At 39.4% G+C, this 20,439-nt stretch overlaps 1 long non-coding RNA gene across 1 annotated transcript in view; it reads right to left on the minus strand.

Moving 5' to 3' along the window:
• Positions 1-20,439, minus strand: part of LOC132597763 (uncharacterized) — a 2,174,902-nt gene that overhangs the window by 1,048,250 nt on the left and 1,106,213 nt on the right. The window contains exon 6 of the long non-coding RNA XR_009565047.1: positions 9,288-9,338. This is a non-coding gene — a long non-coding RNA (uncharacterized lncRNA). The remainder of the gene's footprint in view (positions 1-9,287; positions 9,339-20,439) is intronic.

Consider the following 20,439-nt stretch of genomic DNA (forward strand, 5'->3'; position numbering starts at 1 on the left):
ACTTGCAAAAGGTTGAGTTCCAAAGATCTATAGTTTACAAGCAGAGATTATATACTAGGACCACACATCAATGCTCACCTGGAAAGCCACTTATTCAACAAGTATTCGGATTCTGTGTCATTGACATATCCTCATACACAGCTAGACATACAGAGAGTGCAGGACATATCCTTAAGAATAAGGCAAAAGTTCTGACCAAAAGATGCTTGAAATCCAATTGGGGGGATAAGACCATAAGCAGGAAGTTTGACCCCAAACCCATATGAATTTAATAAAAATATATAACTCTTACTATCATTTAGGACTTAGTATCACATTAAGAACATGACAAAAACATTTGGAGAAAAAGAGGTACAACTCTATGGGATGTTGTTATCAGACAATTTCTCCTGAAGGAGGAAAAGAATTGGAATTAGAAACAGATAGATGTGGAGTTATATCCTAGGCCTGCCACAAAGGACCCAAGCAACCCTGAATAAGTTAAATCTCCTTGCTTTTCAGGTTCCTCATAAAATATAGGGGTTATATAGGGAGAATGATGAGAATGAGAACAGAGATGAAGATGATGAATGATAACATATTTCATGGTATTTTTGGATTTAATAATAAAAGATGCACACAATGTTTTGAAAGAGGCCTGGCATTGTGTAATGCCTTCAAATCCCTTTAATTCACTCTCTTTGCACCATAATTTCTTCCACTTATTGTCAATTATTTCTAGCCATGACTGCTTAAAGAACTTCTCTTACAGCATCTCAAGTAATCCTCACTACCTTCAGGAGGCAGATACATCCTTCCAATTACAGAGATGATTTGTCCATGAAAGAAAGAAAGAGAGAGAGAGAGAGAGGAGGAGAAAGAGAGAAAAAAAAAGACAATTTTTTTTTTTTTATATGTGTAATAACAGGATCATGTGAAGTCAGTATTCCCTGATATCCCTTGTTGGCTATTGCCAATGACAGTTCCGTTATCTGTAGTACTCAGCATAATACCCAGCATGTAGTAGGCTTTCAGTCTGTATTTGCATGGATAAAAGACAAAGAACAGGTAACTAATACAATTCTTTTGATATGGCACCTGACTTTTTAGAATAGGAAAAAAAGATCTACTTAACAAGGAGTGTAGAATAGCACGTTAATGATCTGCAAAGGGTCTGCTAAAAGGTAATGATGAAACTAATTCTTGTGCCCTAAGGTGAACTACACCTGAAAAGGCTAAACATTATGAGCAGTCCATGCTTCAGCAAGCCCTATTTGGAAAAGTAAGGATGAGGGTAAAGAAGATAAGAGTATTAATAATAACATTTGTACAGAATTGTATAGTTTCAAAACATATACACTATTTCATGTAATCCCCCAATTTACCCTATGAGATGAAGAGGTACGTCCCCTGTTTAAATGAGAATTGTGATGGCTGAAAAGCTTCCATTCTCTCCGTTTGTGAAAGGAGCACTCTCACCACACTTGCAGTCCTGTGATCTTTCTTTAAGATCTGCTGTCCCTGGCCTTTATAGTGCATCTGCCCCACTTTCTCCCTTCTGATCTCTGGGTCTATCCTGAGAGCCTTTGTCAACGGCTCATTAAGTTCTAGCTTCACTCAGCTGCCATCCCCTATTCTACCACAGGATAACCCTACGAAACAGCAATGAGTACAAAAGACTAATCATTTTATCCTTTGCTCTTCTGCTGCGGTAAAGGGATTAGAGAGGAAAGGAAAGGGAAAAGGAAGAGGTGACCCTTAAGTAATGAGAAACAGGGAGGAGAGAGGAAGTGGAGACTTATGGTCCCACACAAATCGTCTGCAGATTTCTCCATTTTGCTGAATGCTGTTCCTATTTTTTTCCCCCTTTGGATAAATTGATCTAAATGTTCATAAAAATTTTAAGGGAGAGCATTATTTTTCTTTCATCGAAAGATTTTTTTCCTAATATTATTTTGTTAATAAAAAGAATGATAACAAATTTATATTTATAGTGCTTTAGCTCTCATTTGATCTTTGTAACAACATGAAAACAAACCAAGGTTCAGAGTAAAGGAATGACTTCTTCAAGTTCACTCAGCTTAAAAAAAAGAGCACAGCTGGATCCTGAAGCCCCATATTCTTTCTTTTTTTTCTAATAAATTTATTTATTTATTTTACTTTTGGCTGCGTTAGGTCTTTGTTGCTGCACACAGGCTTTCTCTAGTTGCGGCGAGCGCTGGCTACTCTCCGTTGCAGTGCGCAGGCTTCTTATTGCAGTGGCTTCTCTCATTGTGGAGCGTGGGCTCTAGGCACCCGGGCTTCAGTAGCTGTGGCACACAGGCTCAGTAGTTGTGGCGCGTGGGCTTAGCTGCTCCGCGACATGTGGGATCTTCCCAGACCCGGGCTCGAACCCGTTTCCCCTGCATTGGCAGGCAGATTCTTAACCACTGCGCCACCAGGGAAGTCCCCCCATTTTCTTTCCATTATCATATCCTGAACTTGGCATGCAGGAATGTTGTCATTCTAATGACTTTAGACCAAATTAATCTATCTTCAAATAGACATGATTTATCTAAATCATAAATAAAATTGCCACAAGGCAACTCTTGCCATTCTAAATTCAGTTGAACAGGTGAGACAAACACGTGATTTTATACGTGGAACAACCAATTTCCTACCATGAATGAAGCTGACATCAATTTCAAAGAAACAAAAGCAAGGAAGAAACAAATCAGGTTAGCCTGACTGTTTACAAAGTGAGAACTGGGACCACAATCACACGTCTGCAGACTGCTTTTTTGTCAGAAGACACCGGTTTGCAGCAATTCTTCAAGCTTGCTTTCAATTACGAGCCGATAATGACTACTACTTGGAAAAAGCGTTTTATTTTCAACCATATTTTGCCTCGAAGACCTATTCAAACTCTCCAACAGTCTTGTTAATAAGAAGCATCCCCTGCTGCATGATCAGGGAGGTAGGATGATGTCATGAAATGGGCTTTGGAGTCAGGCAGAACCAGTTTCAAATTCCAGCTCTGACACTTTTTAGCATGGTTACCTTGGGCATATTGTAGAAAGTGAACAGAATAATGCTGACTCCATAGAGTTTCATGAGAAGTTCAAATTAAAACTTTTCTTTCAGTGCTTGAAATTATATTTAAAAATCAGTAAATTATATTTATATTGTGCTTTACACATTTACGATGTGACCCTGCCTCATAGAAAGTGCTCAGTAAGTATATGTAGAATTTCGGGCATTCAGCTGTTTGCCTTAGATGATATAAGTCAAGGACACATTGTGGATAGCCCTGATGTTGGCCTGAATGACTGAGACAGCAAGGTCCAGCCTGAAGACAGTGGATTCTCTCACAGTGGACTTTCATATACCTGTTGTTGAGGGCTACAGCTGATCTTTACAGTTTTACAACCCTCGGGGAGGTACTTGGTATTTACTTTGCCATCTGTAAGCTGGGGATAAGATACAGGATGTGTTTTTTCTACTATACAAGATTGCGATGAGGTTGGATTCGCATATTATAGGTGAAAATGTTTGTAAACTATAAATTGCTATTCTAGTGTAGAGAAGCACCTTTGCTGCTATCATGTTTTATCTTGATGGCTCATGGTGTTTGAGAATCATGGATCATCTGTTTGGCCGTGAATGTGGACCCTATCACAACATTTTTAAAGCAAAAAGAAACAAAAAAAAACCATGCAAAAACAGAGGATAAATCAGGATGCTTGAGATTATCATGCAAGGACCATCTAAGGGTGTTTATGGCGGTGGTTGTTATTTGATTGCTGTTTTTTCCCCTGAAAGTTGTTAACTCCAATAAAATACAAGTTTGTATTATTTTCTTCATTCTGGATCAGGGAGGATACAGTGAGAAAAAAATCCAACCTCACTATATTTCTGACTTGTTCATACATAAGCATATTTTGGGCCAACTTATTCTGATGAGATTTTGGCACTGTTGCTTGGCTCAGGGCAATACTTGGGGTCTTGTTTTCAGGTCTGTCATTTTATTTGTATGTTGGAATTTGCCTCTAAACTTTTTATCTCATTGAATGAAAGAAAAATATTCTGGACAAGTGTCCCCAACATTAATCGTATTTCTATTAAAGCACAGCCATATTCAATTCATTTTTAAAACCATGTACTGAGTATCAGCTTTGCCTCACACTGTGCTAGGAGATAAAGAGGAGAAGGGTATGGCTCCCTGCTCTCAAGACGTTCAGTGGTTAGTCTGGAAGACAAAGGCTTATTTACGATTCAGTGTGATGAACCCTTGGATGTAAGTGTGCACAGCTCAGATGATGGCCACTTAGACCGAGGAGGTAAAAAATAAATAAATAATAAATAAATACTTTCTGAAGGAACTTATACTCCTAAGTATCAGAAAATTAAAAAAAAAAAAAAGATAACTAACAAGACAAATTCTCAAAATGACTAGCTGATTGTATTCCTGAACACAATATTCTGGAAAACAATTTCATCTCTATCTTCCCCATTGTACTATACCTTGATTGACTTTATACTAATTTTCTTGCATTCGTTTCAGTGAAAAGTATTTATTTACTGCTGATCTATTAGAAAAATTTCAAAAGGCAAAACTAAGATTTGGATTTTATAAAACGTCTGATGATAGATTTGTAAAACTGCTGTAAAGGGATGGGCCATGGTATTTCATCTTCCATGTAAAATAACTAGCTTGTTTCACCACATTCAAAACAGTGAATTTCTCCTTAAGAAATCATCCTAAATGCGGCATCTTTCTCAAGGTATTACATGCCACATGCCAAATGAAAATATTTACACGGTCTGCTGTACTACACTACGAACAGTTTTTGAAGTCAGATATTTTTCCCTTATGATGGAACCAAAAAAAAAAAAACAAAACAAAAAACACTCCAGTTCTCTAATTTATAATTCAAGAAGTTTTGTTAGATCAAAAGGAAAGAAAGAATGAGCAGAAGAAAAGAGTGTAAAAAGCTTTAATATTTGAGTGATTGTACCACAGTTGGAGCTGCCTTTCTTGCTGCTGCAGTACAGCATAAGCAGAACAACAACAACAAAAACAAACAGGGAGAGATTTGCTCAAGGTTGTTCAATGTGAGTTAGAAAAGATTAGGTATTTGAATGCACGGCAGAGTTGACGTCTTTCTCCCCTAAAAAGGTATTTTTGTATGTGATTGGTTTCAACCCCCAAAAGTAAACACAATCGCGTTTCATATATTTCAAGCAGCCAACAAGGCATTGTTGCTTTTCTTAAGGGTGGGGGGAGTGTTGGGAGACTTCTGGTGAGGATTTATTTACTACCTAACAAGAATACAGACATGTCACTCAGCAGGATAGTAGGGGAGATGGGTATGGCCTACTTGGGACCAATATTGACGGTAGGAAGATACGATTGGGGGAGGCAGAGATGAACAAAGCTGTAAAGATTCAGGGATGGGGTAGCAGGAATTGCTTCTGCTTCCTGCATCTTCCTAAGCTCTTTGACACGTCCCACCTTCGCAGGCCTTTCAGTGCCTCCTTACCTTCCCTAACCAGCTCAAGTAAATGCTACCTTCATTCTTCACATCTCATCCACATGCAAGGTAATGTGACCTCTTGGTTAAGAGCTCAGTATGTAGAGTTAAACGGCACTGCATTCACATCCAGAAGTTATTAGCTCCTAGTGTAGGGGCTTTGGGCTAGATAATTTACCTCTCTGAGCTTCGGGCTTTCTAGACTGAAAAAACAAATGGGAATAATAGTGTCTGCTGCAGAGCTGGCTATAGAATTAAATGAAAGAATCCACGTGCTCAATGTATTGCTTGACAGTGATGAATCCATAGTAGAGAATGTTATCATTTTCATGGCCTTATATTGCTTATATCTTTTTCATCTGTTCGTCTTCCTTAAAGAATGTTGGCTCCCTAGAACAGGCTGCAAGTAAACTGTGAGGTTACTTTGAAGTCTATCCAACAGGCTTTGTTTCTAAATTCCAATTCCTTCTCGTTGAAGAACTTAGTGATCCTCAACTGTCTGTGGTTATGAGAGTGAATCTACTCTGTCCAGAAATGGCATCCCTTTATAGTCCACTTTTCACTTGCCCCGCTTCTCTCCCCAGGGTGTTTGCTTCTTACTAGGGGGACTTATTCCTAAGCTCTCAGGTTTTTCTGCCTTTGTAGACTGTTAGCCATTAATAATTGCGAAGTCATTTGTGATGCTTTTCATGGAGTCTGGTTCACCCTGCAGTGTCAGCATTTTTCAGTAAAGGTAAAGGGTTATAAATCCCCTTTGGCAGAAGAGAGCTTGATTTGAAAATGGAATTCCCTGTTGGACAGAACAGTGACACTCCTGGTAGAAGACCATTCAGGCTTTCTGAAGAGGTGTAACTCAGAACATTAGGATTTAATTTTTCAAATTTTGACACCATTTGAGTTGTCCAGTTCCTTCTGGAGAGAGGCAGAGCTGTGCTCTCCTGATTCCTAAGCTGGTAAGTTTGCACCTCTGGTGCAACGGGAGACTGAGGACAAATTTTAGAGAAAGAGAGAACAAAGTCAGGCCTAATATCATAGTAAGGGGATCTGAAGATCAAACTGAAATTTTTTAGAGGCTGAATATGAGGAATAACCTTTGAGCAAATTACAAGGAAATATAGGGCTGAATCAGAGAGAAAGTAGGGTTAGAATGTAAATCATTAAAGCCAACATAGGTACGAAAGAACAGGAAATAAGGTGAAAGCTGGCAGATAAGAAGACTGACAGTTGGGGAGAATGCTGAGGTTCTAATAAAATTAGAAAATTAGAGATCCGAAAGGCTAGGGAGTTGGTCAGTAAATGAATTCTCAGACAGGTAATAATTGCAGGTCATTATTGATGCCAGTTCTGGTTCAGGCAGTGATATAGAGAAGTGACAGTTGTTATCATGAGGAGGCCCCGGACCTCTGAGGCCCACAAACTGTACTGGAGCCACACAGGGAGAACCCACTTTCCCTTGGTCCATCTTGTCTACCCGTGGATTTAGCTTCTTATTACAGGAAATTATTCCTAATTTCACACATTTCTCTGTCTACCTGCCCATGCTTTCCACCCAACTCAATCCTAGCAGAGTCAGTAGAGAGAAGATAATTGCTCAACAGAGCTGAAGTCAACCAAGAATCCAAGGACATTAATTTGCTTATATAAGGATAATAGGATTGAGGAATGGAGACTGTGGGGTATAAGCTGGAAATTACTGGCCTCTGAAGAAGTTTTTATTTGAAAGTGGAAGAAGTGTAGTTGGGAAGGTTTCCTGGGTAGCAAAGATCATGGTGGGGAGGATGGTGTCCTGGGCTTGAAATGAACCAAGTATGAGTTGATGAGCATCTTTTTTGAGGACTGTGTAGGGGGTGGTGTCTATTTGGGAAAACCACACATCAGTAACAAAAGAATGAGTGAAATTAACATTTTTCAGACATGTGAACACATGCCCATTGCTTTACACACAGCTCATGAAATCTGTACAACATCCCTATAAGACACATATTATCACCTGTATTTGACAGAAGACAAAACTAGGTTGCAGGGAGGTTAGTGACTTGCCCAAGGTCACTTCATCAGTGAGGGGTAGAAACAGGTTTTCAAACGAAGACTGCAAATTCCAAGCCACACCCTTCTTATTTAGCCCCCAGCCACTCTACTTGAGCATTTGTTAGCATATTTTATGTGTGTCAGTGAAGGATAGCAGTAGAGAAAAAGAGACTCAATGGGCCAGGAGAAAGGGATTCTGATTTGAGGAGAAATTGATGGAGAAGTCACACACTGACCAAGGGCTCTCAGAGTGATCTGGGATGAGTAAGGGACCCATGGTGTTGGAAGGTGAAGTATATAGATAGACATAGCTATTTTGGATTTCCAAACAGAAATCTGGTAAAAATCAATTTTGTGTCCCATGAATTTTTTCACCCCAGGTAGATCCTAGAAAATTGTATAAGGTGTTGAATAAACAACCCTAGACAAAATAAAATTTTGCTGGGTCAGGATATGAAGAATATCACATATAAGTGGACTGAAATAGAGTTGCCTCTTCTCTAAATGTACATATAATAAATACTCATTGTGAAAAAGGTGCATAGTTATACTCCTCAGTGATGTTTGACCTTATTATATTAGGATACTAATATTTTTTTTCCAAATCTAAGATGCCTGTCATCAATAGAGAGATGCAATATTAGTTTATGTACCACTAAAACAGAAAAAAAATGTTTCCAATTATAACTAGAAGGTGCCATTAATTGTAGGACACGTGCTGATTTCGGAGGCGTTAAAACGGGAGTACATCTGCATCCCCAATGCAGTATTTTCTTCCCATCTAATTGCTATGTATAAATTGAGGTCATGCCCCAATATAGATATTTTTGTATACTGCTTTTTCACTTGCTTCAACACTTTCTATTGGGATTAAATTTTTTTCAAAATCATAATTTTAACATCTACATAATACTTCATCATGAGGCTATTATAAAGAGTGTCACAGTAAAAAAAAATTGAATATGAATGTTAGTACTTGTGTTTAATGATTTCCTCAAAAGGGATTCTTCCATATTGAATTAGTAGATCAATAGACATAAATATTTTTAAGACCTTACCTATATATTTCCCAAAAACTTTACCTATATAGTGCTTCAAAGAAAAGTCATTTTATTTAAACTAGAAAAGCACTTTTAAAACCAGAGGCAGTAAGACCAAACAGCCAGTACTTAAATGCTCTTCCCAGAATCTAGATTCTACCAGTGAAAGAAGTCAGCGCTCACTGGATCTATACCTTATTCTGGCACTGCCCAACCCATTCTTACTCCCCTTGATCCAGAATCAATTTCAAAGTATGTATCATTTATAGACTGTTTCTACTCTGCAGACTTAGAAGGATGCCATGTCATCTGTCCCCACAAATGGGTAGGAAGCATCCTGTGACACCTCAGCCTCATGAGTTTCTTCTTCTCAGGACAGTGAACAAATTCCTAGGTGATAATCCTAGTCTGGCTATGTTTTCTCATAATCTCACCTTTACTTAAGAATTTCCAGCCAACCCAAAGAAACTGTCTACGTATTTTCTGAATGTGTACACACTGTCACACTGTGTTGACCAATTTGAGGCCAACAGACCTCAACAGTCATTGCTTTACTAATCTGTAGTGTTTGCTTTTATGGTCTCAGTCCTTTACGGGGGTCTGACCAAAGAGGGCAGTAGAGTCAGATCTTACCACACTGTGGAGCCAGACTGGTTAAACTGAGGTTCAACACAGGACTGCTGGTTACAATATGTGAGTGTTAATAGCAGCTCCCCAAATGACTTACCTATTCAACCTTGTCTTTCAGTCCAATGAGTCCAGTGAAAATATGATTCATCTAGGAAAGGGGAAAGACAGAAGCAGAATGAGTAGGACATACAATTGAAAACAGGATATGTAATATAAAGCATCCATATAAGTTCAATTTTTTTCAGTACAAACAACAGAATCTCACTCCATAATTCAGGAAAAGAACAAAAATGCAATAAGAGAGAACAATGTTCCTACCAAGTCACTCAAATACCACCTAGGGAATTTAGATCCATGTTAAGTCTAGCCTTCAGAAATGACCTGGCAAGATGAAACAAGAGTCATTGTAGAGTCATTTAATCTCTCTAACTTCAATTTTGTGACTGCAAAGAGCAGTATCCCACCAGATGTATGGGATATCATACAGAGGTGGGATACAGAGGTATCCCACCCCGTCAGCTCAGATGGGGGTCTCATGAATGAATCCGGTCTAATTACAAAATGCCTTTGAGATGGCAAGTGCAACACGTGTGTGTTCTTCTATGATTTGACTTCTCCCAGTGTATCCCCTACATGTTGATAAGCAACTTTAATTCACCCTGGCATGGAAGTGATGGGTCTAGTCCTAAATCTGCAATCATACACGTGGGCATGAGCACCTTCCTCAGCATGAAAGAATACTGAAAACATCCTGATGCAATAGGATTCATATATTTAAAAAATGTAATAGAGAAGGCTTCCCTTTGACTATGTTTATTAACATTTCAAAGAAATGCATAATTCATCATGACTGATACACTTTGTTATTATTTTTAATGAAGGGATTAAGAGTATAAGTAACTTCAGCAGAAACACTATGATTCCTATAATATTCTAGCACTCTACCTCTTCAAATAATTTTAACTATCATGACTTAAGGTCATGACTCTTTTATTTTAATATCCCAATGATGTCAGACATTAACATACAAATTCACCTCACAGAGGCCAAGGTGAAGAGTCTTCATTTATGTGTGTTCAAATTATTAGTGTAAACGTTTTTACTCAAATACACGGTCTTAAGATTACATTTGTCTTCAGTACCACTGTTCTACCAAGCTCTATGTAACATTTCAAAAGCAGACATTTTATGCTTTACTAGTTATGAGACATATGAAATGGCAGTATTAGAAATTAATCCTCATTAATCATGTGAGAAGACAGTTTGGCATAGGAAGTTCCACTAGAAAGGGACAATAGTTTCTTGGATTTGCAAAGGACCCTGTGCTAGCTATAATTCATCTAGGTTGGCATCTTCCCAACACACCCAATATAAGAATCTTAACTAAAGTTAACTGATCAATATGTTTTATGCTGAGTCCTAAACTTATTAAACCCATCATCTAATTTCTCTTCCATATTTACAGGCAATCACCAGACAAACTTAAATATATCATTTTAAAATTATTCATCACAACCAGTAATCATTTTCTGATACTCTTATTCCTGTTTCTCCCAAACTAGGGCTAAAGTAAGTACTTTCAGAGATGTCCTCAGAATGCCCTTCACAGAATTCTATCATAGTGGGTTTCACATAATATGATGGTTGATGGTTTAGTATGTTTTCCTTCCCCATCATACTGCAGTGTGTAAAGGAGGTGACCATATCTTAATCACGATGAGACAAAATAATTAACAGGTGTTTTCACAATTCTGCTCAAACAAGCAAACAAACAAAACCCCAGGCTTTGCCACTTGGATTGCTCCTCAACCTTCCTATACGACTACCCCTTCATTTGAAATAATTCTTTCATTTCCAGACAAGTTTTTGGACTTTTGTGATGGAGCACTGGAATAACTGATAGAGAACACAGAACTGGAAAGCTGGAACGAAAGGAGATGGGCTTAGGAAGGATAGGGCCAAGAGAACTGATTCTTCAGAGAAAAACAGAGAGAACAGGACATGCATTGTTAAGGTGGAGGTTATACAGCATGGGGGGGGCAGTGCAGGGAATCTAGGGGGCAGCAGTGACAGAAGGTCAGAAAAGGGTAAATAAGAGACAGAGAAGGAGAGGAGGAGAGAGTGCTAATTAAGTACTCAGTTGGTTAGTTTCCGGGTTGGTGAGTAAGAAACCGCAGGGATAAGTGGTGTGAAAGAACAGGATAGAAGAGAACTTTAAGAAGTTTCAGGATCAGGTCCTTCAACCCTCTTCACTGGTCTTTGAGAAAGATGAAGAGTGACTGAACTCTATTTGGGCATTAATGGGCTTCTTCAATAGCAAAACACCCTGGACTGAATCAATGGGTCTCTATATTTAATGATATAACAATCACTTATGCACCCTAATTCCCTTCCACAGCTTCTGCACAGTACAAATTATATTTCTGATAAGAGTTCACTGAATGAAAAGAATGCCTGAATAAGTAAAATTGTGTATGGTTAATTTTTCCACTAAGGAAAAAAAAATTAAAAGTGAGAACGTAACGTATATGTAAAAGATTTGACACCCCATCATGTATGCCTAGTAACCTCGTTCATCTTTCTTTAATCAGGAATAAAAACTGTGCTAAAAAGGATAATTAAAGGAACAAAATATGTCTTATAACAGAATGGAAGCAGAAAAAAAAGAATGAAATTTCAAGTTAAACAAAATGAAAGTTTCATTTATTTAATAAAAATTAAGTTGAAGGCAAATTGTCAGGTACTGATTATTAAAAGACACTGTGTCCTGAGGAGGCTTGCAGGCTGGTAGATGAGAAAAAGGGACCCAAAAAGCAATCACACTGTTCTTAGTAGAGGGAAGCCCAGGTTCTACAGAGGTGCAGACGGAAGAGCCTTCTAAGGGTCAGGACTATCTTCATAAAACTCACATTTCAAGGATGGGCAGTAGTTCACAAGGCAGAGAGAAAGGCATGCCTGGCAGAAAATAAAACAAAACAAACAAACAAAAGCTGCATATGTAAGAGTTTGGGGGTATTGATTGATAGGCAAGTTATCTTTGAAAATCTCAAAAGGGCTGTATGTTTAGGAAATGTGGTGTTTTTCATGGGGGGTGTGTGAAGTGAGGGGCTTGGGATGGTGGAGGATGAGGATAGAGGTCTGGCTCAGATGAGGAATGTCATGAATAAATAAATGCCATGATTAATTAAGAAAGGACTTTTCCTGAAGATGAGAAGGGAATAAGGTATATAGACACACAGACACATACAAACTCACACTTATTTATTTGTTTATCTTAAGGTAGAGGATGCCTGTAGCATTGCAGAAAGATGAGCCTGCAGCAGGCAAAGATGGTGAAAATGAAACCAGTGCAGGTGCTGAGCAGTAGTCCTTGGGAAAGATGGCAAGGGCACTAGAGGAGACGTTAGATTTGAAAGACGTTTTTAGAGTCTGGACTGACAGGATGTGCTGACTGATTGGATTTGAAGGGTGAGGGCAAGGGAGAAAACTGACCAATACGTGGAGGTTTATGGTTTCAGAGACTCGGTGGATGATGGTTGCTCCATTAAACAAGATGGGATATGTGGGGAGAGCAGTCCTGGCAGGAAAGACAGTACATTCAGTCTTGGACATATTGTATTTGAAATATTTGTAAGACATCTAGGACTTTTAGCCATCAACAGTATTTCTTGCACTAAGAAGATATCCTGGCTTTGTTGATATAATGAGCATCCTCCTATGGACCAAGACAAGGAAAGAAAGGCAACGTAAAAACCCTGGTCGGGGAGGGAGGGTGGAACAGTGTTGAAGAGAAAGGAAGAAAAAAACTGCTAAGGAGGGGTCCTGTAAATAAGAGGAAAACCAAGATACTGAGGGGATCTGGGAGTCTGAATTGAAGAGAAAAGAAGTTCAAGAAAAATGAAGCATGTGTCCTCCTTAAAAAAAATCAGGGTGTGAAAGAGAATTTACGGTTTTGATTTACAAGGCTTCAATTTCCTGCATCTGAAAATTATCAAGGGATATTGTTAAGCTCCACACTAAAGAACACATGAGAATATTAAAATGACATTTTCAGAAGTAACAAAGTGAAAGTGCTTCTGAATTCTAAATGATTATATATGTATATATTTGCCCTAAAACTATAAGTTTTGAATTAATAGAAATCTTCCTTCCTTCCTTCCTTCTTTCCTCCTTCCCTCTCTCCCTTCCCTCCTTCCTTCTTTCCTCCTTCCCTCTCTCCCTTCCCTCCTTCCATCCTATGGTATCCGAAAGCCTTCCATGGCTTTCGGATACCATAAGCATTTATTGAGCGTTTACTTCAACGAGCACTGCTAGGAAATGAGCGCATAATATTCAAGTCTAGATAAGTGTGTTTCCAAGATCCAGAGAGAAAATATCAATTAATTTTAACTCCAGGAACTAGAAACAGCTTCCAGGAAAAGGTGACAATGAAGTTGGACAAACGAGTGCAGTTTTAGCACATGGAGAAAATGTACTGTGAACAAATTAGATTCTTAATGAAAATCATCTTGAATTAAGATGGCATTTTTACCAGGCAAATGTAATCCCCAGAATTTCTGTATTCTTGCTTGAAGATTTAAAATGGCTGCTTTGGACAGCCACATCCTTTGTTCTATGAACTTGTTACATAAATGATGACCCAAATCAATGAAAGATTTAATCCAAACCGATGCAAATGCAAACGCCCTAGTTTCAGACAGCTGCAATGGTTATTTCTGTACATCTGGGAAACAGCTGTCGAGCCTCGTTTTTACACTGGTCTTTGTTTAACTCCGAAGCAGTGTCAAGACTGAAAGGGATGTAGGTGATTAGAAGGTGGTAAACGTCTCAGAAATACACAGGAGTTTCTGAGCAATTTTTTTTTCCCTGTGGGAGCTTCTAAGTGGACCTCCTTTCACAGAGCTGGCATGATAGAACATTCTCCTGGACTACCTTTTTTACATCCAAGCTCTGAGGGCACCTAGGCTGGCTGGAAGGAGTAGCTTGTTTAATGATTCCAAAAGCACTCTTCTCCAATGATTGCACAGAACAAGTCATGGATAGTCAGGTCTAAGTGATTACTCACCAGGATGCAGAGGTTATGACAGGATAGATCAAAGCTGATGCTGCCGGTCAGAGGCAAGATGCAAGGCTTGGCCCCTTGCTGTAGAAGGCTGTAGAGACCATGCATCTGAGCCAGACAGCTGACGAGATGCCTCTCCTTGGGATTCACACCGTAACAATAGGCTAATAGATTGATGCCATAAAGGCATTGACCTCTGCGGGCAGGAACATTTTCTCAAGGGGAGAAAAAGACATACTACGTCCCTGCGTGCTATAGTTTTGACAGTGACTGACAGCATGGGCTGGCCCTGGCCTCCAGGAAGTGCATACGTGAGCTTTTGCACTGTTACCCTTTGATTAACTTCTGACACACTTTGCAACGTAAAATTCTTACAGGGAAATTGCTCTATAATGCTGACTGTAACATCTAGAAACTTTGCCAATGAGAGCTAAAATATATACAGAGGTAGCTCGGCTTGAAATAATATGTTTGTGCGTGTATGTGTGTGTCCACGTGCATATGTGTGCATATGCATGCGTGTATGCAGAGGGGACACTTTTTGGTCTTCACGTTTTCTGCCTCATAATGCTATTATTCAAGTGCAGTATTAGAAAAAGCTTCTTACGTGTTATGGGCATACTGCACACGGAGAGACTTAAGCAAGGCCAAGATGAAAATAAATAATGCATGAAGTCAGAGGCCCGAAGCAAATGTTAACTAATTTCAAAATGGGTCAAAATCACAACAATTAAGTCTCTGACATGAGAAGTCATTTTTTTCTCACTAAAATATTAACCAACTTGCTTCACTTCTTCTAGATTGATTTGTAGAGCATGAAAGGTCATTCTGGAGGCAGAGGGGGAACTTGGCTTCTACAAGCCATCCATAATGAGAGCCAATAAATTAGGTAAAGCCCCTGTTTACCTAAGCTGAAATATTGATGTCCAAGCCCACATCGAATGCAAATCTCTACATTAATCATTTTTCTCCAGTCAGGAAATTCAGACCATGGTAACACATGCTTTGATAGACCTATACATCATAGTTACAGCAACATTAGACAGTGCCTCAGTGACAGAATACAAATACATTGCATTGGATTCCCTTCATTTTCCCAGCCTGACTTTTATTTGTGTCTGCAAACTCTGCTCTGGGTAGGTTAAGTTTTGACACGGGTTTGGGTGATATTTTTGGCTCAGCAAATAACCGAAGATTGGTAAGAAGAATGTTCTTTTGTTGGTTACCTGTCAATCAAATCTAGAGGAGACTCACATCTAGTTCCATAAGCATAGGACTTTGATGATCTAGTTGCCTGGGTTCATCCAGTCTTCTCCCACTCACACAGTAATATCATTTGTGCTTCTCAAAGCATGATCCACAAACCTCTTGCATCTGGTTATCCGGATGCTTGTTGGGAAGTACAATTCCCTAGGCCCTATACTAGGTATACTCAATCCAATTCCCTTAGTGGGGCCAGGAAATCTTCATTTCATGGGATCCCCAGTTGTTCATTATGCACATTATTGTTTGATAACTGCTGTAGACAGCTGTCAGCTTTAGGTTCCTCATGACCATTCTGATCTTGCCACTTTACTCAAAGCCATTCTATACCTAGATATGTTCCAAACCTCTACTGAGTTTTGTACTTGGCCCTCTTCTTCTACTTGTCTAGATGTCCTGCTCAATCAATTTCATTCCTCGTTAAGATCCTTATTCCCTCTATTTGCAGAAGACCCCCAAACCACTCTTTTCAACAGTGATGCTTTACCTGAGCCTCAGATTCCTGTCTGAAAATGCCTGTTGAATCTCTCCACTTGACACCTTAATGTCAACAGGTCCCAAACAAACATGGCAGGGTGGCCTCGACCATGCCACCACCCATCCAGACAGAAACCCTGATATTCTTATTGATCCTTGCATCTCCCTTTTATCTTCATCGAGTAAATCATCAAATAAATTACCTGTGCCATCTCTCCATCGTCTCCACTGGGACCCTTCCTCTTCTGTCCTCTGGTTCTGTCCAAAGTTCAGGCCGTCATCACTTCTCACCTGTCCCACCATAACAGACCTCTAACTATTCTTCTTGTCTTTTGTCTTAAACTTGTAAAATCAACCTTCCATGGGATTGCTGAGTAGTCTTTCTAAAAATAAATCTGACTGAGTCACTTATTGCCTCAAAACCATACCTCCTCGTGTAGGACTGTCTGGCATGACACACCTGCCTCTACTCATTTCCCATCAATCTTCACCCTATCTCTAGGCTTTTAATATAACAGTTTGTAGTAACACTTTTTCAAAAACCTCCTGTTTTCTTTCTGCCTGAAATGCCCTCTTCTCCTCAGTTATTTCCACTTAGAAAAGTATTCCTCAGTAATGATAACTGTTATAAATGTTATTTTATATCACATAATCTGACATTGATTACCTCCTCTATGTTGAACATTGAGTTCAAAGTTCCTTTTGATTCTCACAAGGATCAACATGTGGATACTTCCATTAGCAGTCTTTTTACCAAGACTTGTTCAGGTCATTTTTCCCTCAAGGTTTTCCTTAATCTCTAGTCCAGTTCATTTCTTCTCTTATTAGCACCAACACTCCTTGTGCTGACTTCAAATAAAACATTTAGACTATTGTATCGAAATACTATGTTTTTGTTCTCCTCTCTCTCCTAATCACTAAAGTACCTGCTGCAAAAGGACAGAGCCTATGTTTTATTCTGCTTCATTTTCCAAGCACGTGGCCCCTAATCTGGCACGTGAGAAGTTGCCCAGTCAACGTTTGCTTTACTCAGCAGATCTGATTCACAGTGGTGGAGAACATCACATGAGGGCTCTTCTCTGCATAATTAATGGGAGACGATTTGATCTAAGGCCTTGAACTTCAAGGTTAGAGGCAGGGCCATGCTCATGTTTATATCCCCTTGTTGTAACTAGTACTGTATCTTTTATATGATTGACTCGCAAAAGCGTTGGTAGAGATTTAACTGTTACTCTCTGGATTTCAGGAGTATTAAAGTGATGTTCCGCTCTGATAAATTTTAGAAAAACAGAATACACAGAGTCACTGTGAAAAGCAAAAATCATTAGGCACTCTAGCCATACTTAAGCAGCGTAATGTCAGAATGGATGTTCATTAGACTTCATGGATTTGAGTGTGTCAGACAGAATAAATTTAAGAACTTATGAGTGAGAGCAAAGAGAAAATAGGACTGGATCCATGAGGTGAAAAGGGCAAATGGCATCTTGCAGAGAGACAGAAATCTCAAGAATTAAGGGGCTCCATGACATGCATTTTTTTTACCCTAAGTGTTTAAAAATCGTTCAATCATGTAATTTGGATTGTATCTGAATATGATGATTAATATAATACAATGATAATGAGCCAGTGTTTCACTTACTGAGTGTGTAGTCTGGCCCAGGTGTTTTACATGGCTCACTATACCTGCTAGGTACGTGTTTTCTCCCATTTCAAACATGAGGAAGCTGAGGGTCAGAGGGGTTAGTCATTTCCTCAAGGTCAGTCTATAATAGGTTTGCATATAATATTCTGTGTATTCATTCATGTAACAAGTACATGATGAACTGTAACTGTTCCAGACAATGTACTAGGACCTAAACATATAAGAATAAATAAGAACTTTAAGGAATTCATAGTCTGGTGGTAGAGTCATGGAAAATAACACAGAAGATACAATGTAAAGGTTTTCCTGAGGGATTTATCCTGTGGGCACCATGATGAGGGCTATGGTAACCCATGAGATAGGTACATAATTCAGCTTGAAGTGAAAAGGCATATAAGGGTTCATGGAACACTTCCCAACAAGTCACAAATAAAGTCTGACTTTATGAGAGAAGAGTCACATTTTAGACGGAGGGAATGGAACACACAATTGACCCAGAAGATGGTCCCAACCCATCTTTCTCACCCCTACTTTCACTAGAATGTGAGAAACTAATGTCAGATTATCTTGATTTTGCACTCTTGAAGTGGACACGTTGAGAGATGATGTTAAATAGATCACACATCTTACAAAGCTGCTACTCTGAAGTGTCAAGTGTTCAAGGGAGACAATGTGTGTGTCACGAAGGGGCACTGACATTTTGTCTGACACATCTGTACACATCAATGGTGCCCTTTAGTGCAGGAGTGAGCACTACCAATGACAGTCCTGTTCTAGGCATCGTGCTAGGTCTTAGACACACCATATCTGACTTATTCCTCACAACGGTCTACAAATTGGTTTGCTTGCCTTTGTTGCATGGATAAAATGACTTATATCCCAGGAGTTTAAATAACTGTCCAAAAATGATATACAGAACAGATATAAGAGCCAAGATCTGAACCAAGAATTTGATGGCTCCAAAACTTCTTGCTCTATCTGCTAGGGAATCAGACATAGGGAAACAAGTCTTATTCTGTCCCCTTGCTGAGCTTCCCTCCAGCATCCCAGAAAGGTACTTTCTTCTCCTAGTCTAGTCTTCAAGGGGGACAAGACAACCCGCAGCTTCTATATCAGCTTCTCAATGAGTGGCAGACTCTGTGGGCCCATTTCCTTCCATCTTTCTGTTTCTCCCTGATTTGACTCTCTGTCTTTTACCCTTACTTCCCCCACAATCCAGCCAGAAAGAGATCATTCCTTTTGACTATGTAGGCTAGTAAGCGTGTTCTTATTAAGCTTGCTCCCCTGTGTCTATTAAACTATTCTGATACTAATTAATCTAGGTCTTAGAAGACCAATAGAAATCCCCTAGTAATGTATTATTTCATAAGGACTGTATGTTACAAGGTTTACAAGAGCTCAAGCAGAGCCACTAATGGGAACTACAAGCTCAGAGTAATGAAACAAATATGAGAGCTGATTCCCACAAGAAGTGCAGGCTTTCTTTGTACACCTTCCTGTCTCACTTTCATGAGTATGGAATTGTGAAGCCTAATTTTCTGAGCAGTGTCCTTTTGTAAAACTTCTCTGTCTTTACGGTATCCTCAGCCATGAGGGCTCCCCCATCCCTCCCTTTTCACTTTAGTCTAATTCTGGGTGTGGGTTGAGATCCCAAAAGTAGTCGGTTTCTGCTCTGAGCATACTGTGCATTAATCTACTACACACCAAAGTCCATTAATTTTGAATGGTGTTATCAATTATACTACCTGACAGGAAGATAACTATGTTATCACCTTGGCAGAAGTGTCTTTCTTAGGAAATCTATACAGCCTCATCACGACTCTAACGCTGATGGATAACTCTCTTCTCAAAAATCACAATTTGAGTACATTTTCTTTCATGCGATCTTAAAAATGCAAGCAAATAAAACAACTTCTGAGCCTCGTACCACCTAACCACACAGACAGTGAATGAGCTTACCCTTATTCTTCTGATAAAAACAAGAGTTCCTGCTTATTCTGGTTTCTTTAAATATATCCTCCTTGCAAGTGTGAAAGACGATGTTAGCACGTGTACCTGGTCTTGTGAGATTTCCCAGATTTATCTATTAGGTGCCACTGTGAAGTGACTCTGTCCCATTTTCCCATTCTCTGTCTAGACCCTTCCTAGTGGCACACTGTCCTGTCCTTCCTGGCCATGCTGCAGGATAATTTCTGCTTTGTGATCCTTCTGCAAAAACGCCAATAGAAATGAACAAATCTACCTTTGTGCTAAACTCCAGGCGTCTTAAATGATCTCTCTTAGAAGAAATATTAGGAGGCCACTCAAAACCCTTCCCTGGCTTCCTAACGTGCTCCACACAAAATAGAATCTCGTTGCCAGCTATGCCGTACAAGGCACTCACTCGTTCATTCGTGCACGTTAGCCTATGTCGGGTGCCCACACTCTGTGCCAGACACCCTTCTAGTTACTGTTGACAAGACACAAGGTCTAAAACACCCCATACTTAATAAAGGAGAAGAATACTAGCAAGGAGCAAATACACATGTGATATGATTATAGAGAGTGAAGAAGTAGGATACAGAAACTAAAGCAGGGTGAAAGTAGGTGACGGGCAAGTGGAAAGAAAGGACAGGGCTGCCAGAGATAAGGCAGTCAGGAAAGAGCCCTGAGGAGGCAATGGTGGAGCAGAAGTAGCAGTGAATTTCTAGGGAAAGATTTCCGGACCATGAGAAGGTCCAGAACACAGGATCTGTGGCTGGAATGAATTTGGCCATTTCAGGGGAGAGAATGGGACCACAGTGCTTCAAGCAGAGAGAGCGAGCG

This window comes from Globicephala melas, chromosome 8 (assembly GCF_963455315.2).
Source record: "Globicephala melas chromosome 8, mGloMel1.2, whole genome shotgun sequence".
Classification (NCBI taxonomy): Eukaryota; Metazoa; Chordata; class Mammalia; order Artiodactyla; family Delphinidae; genus Globicephala; species Globicephala melas.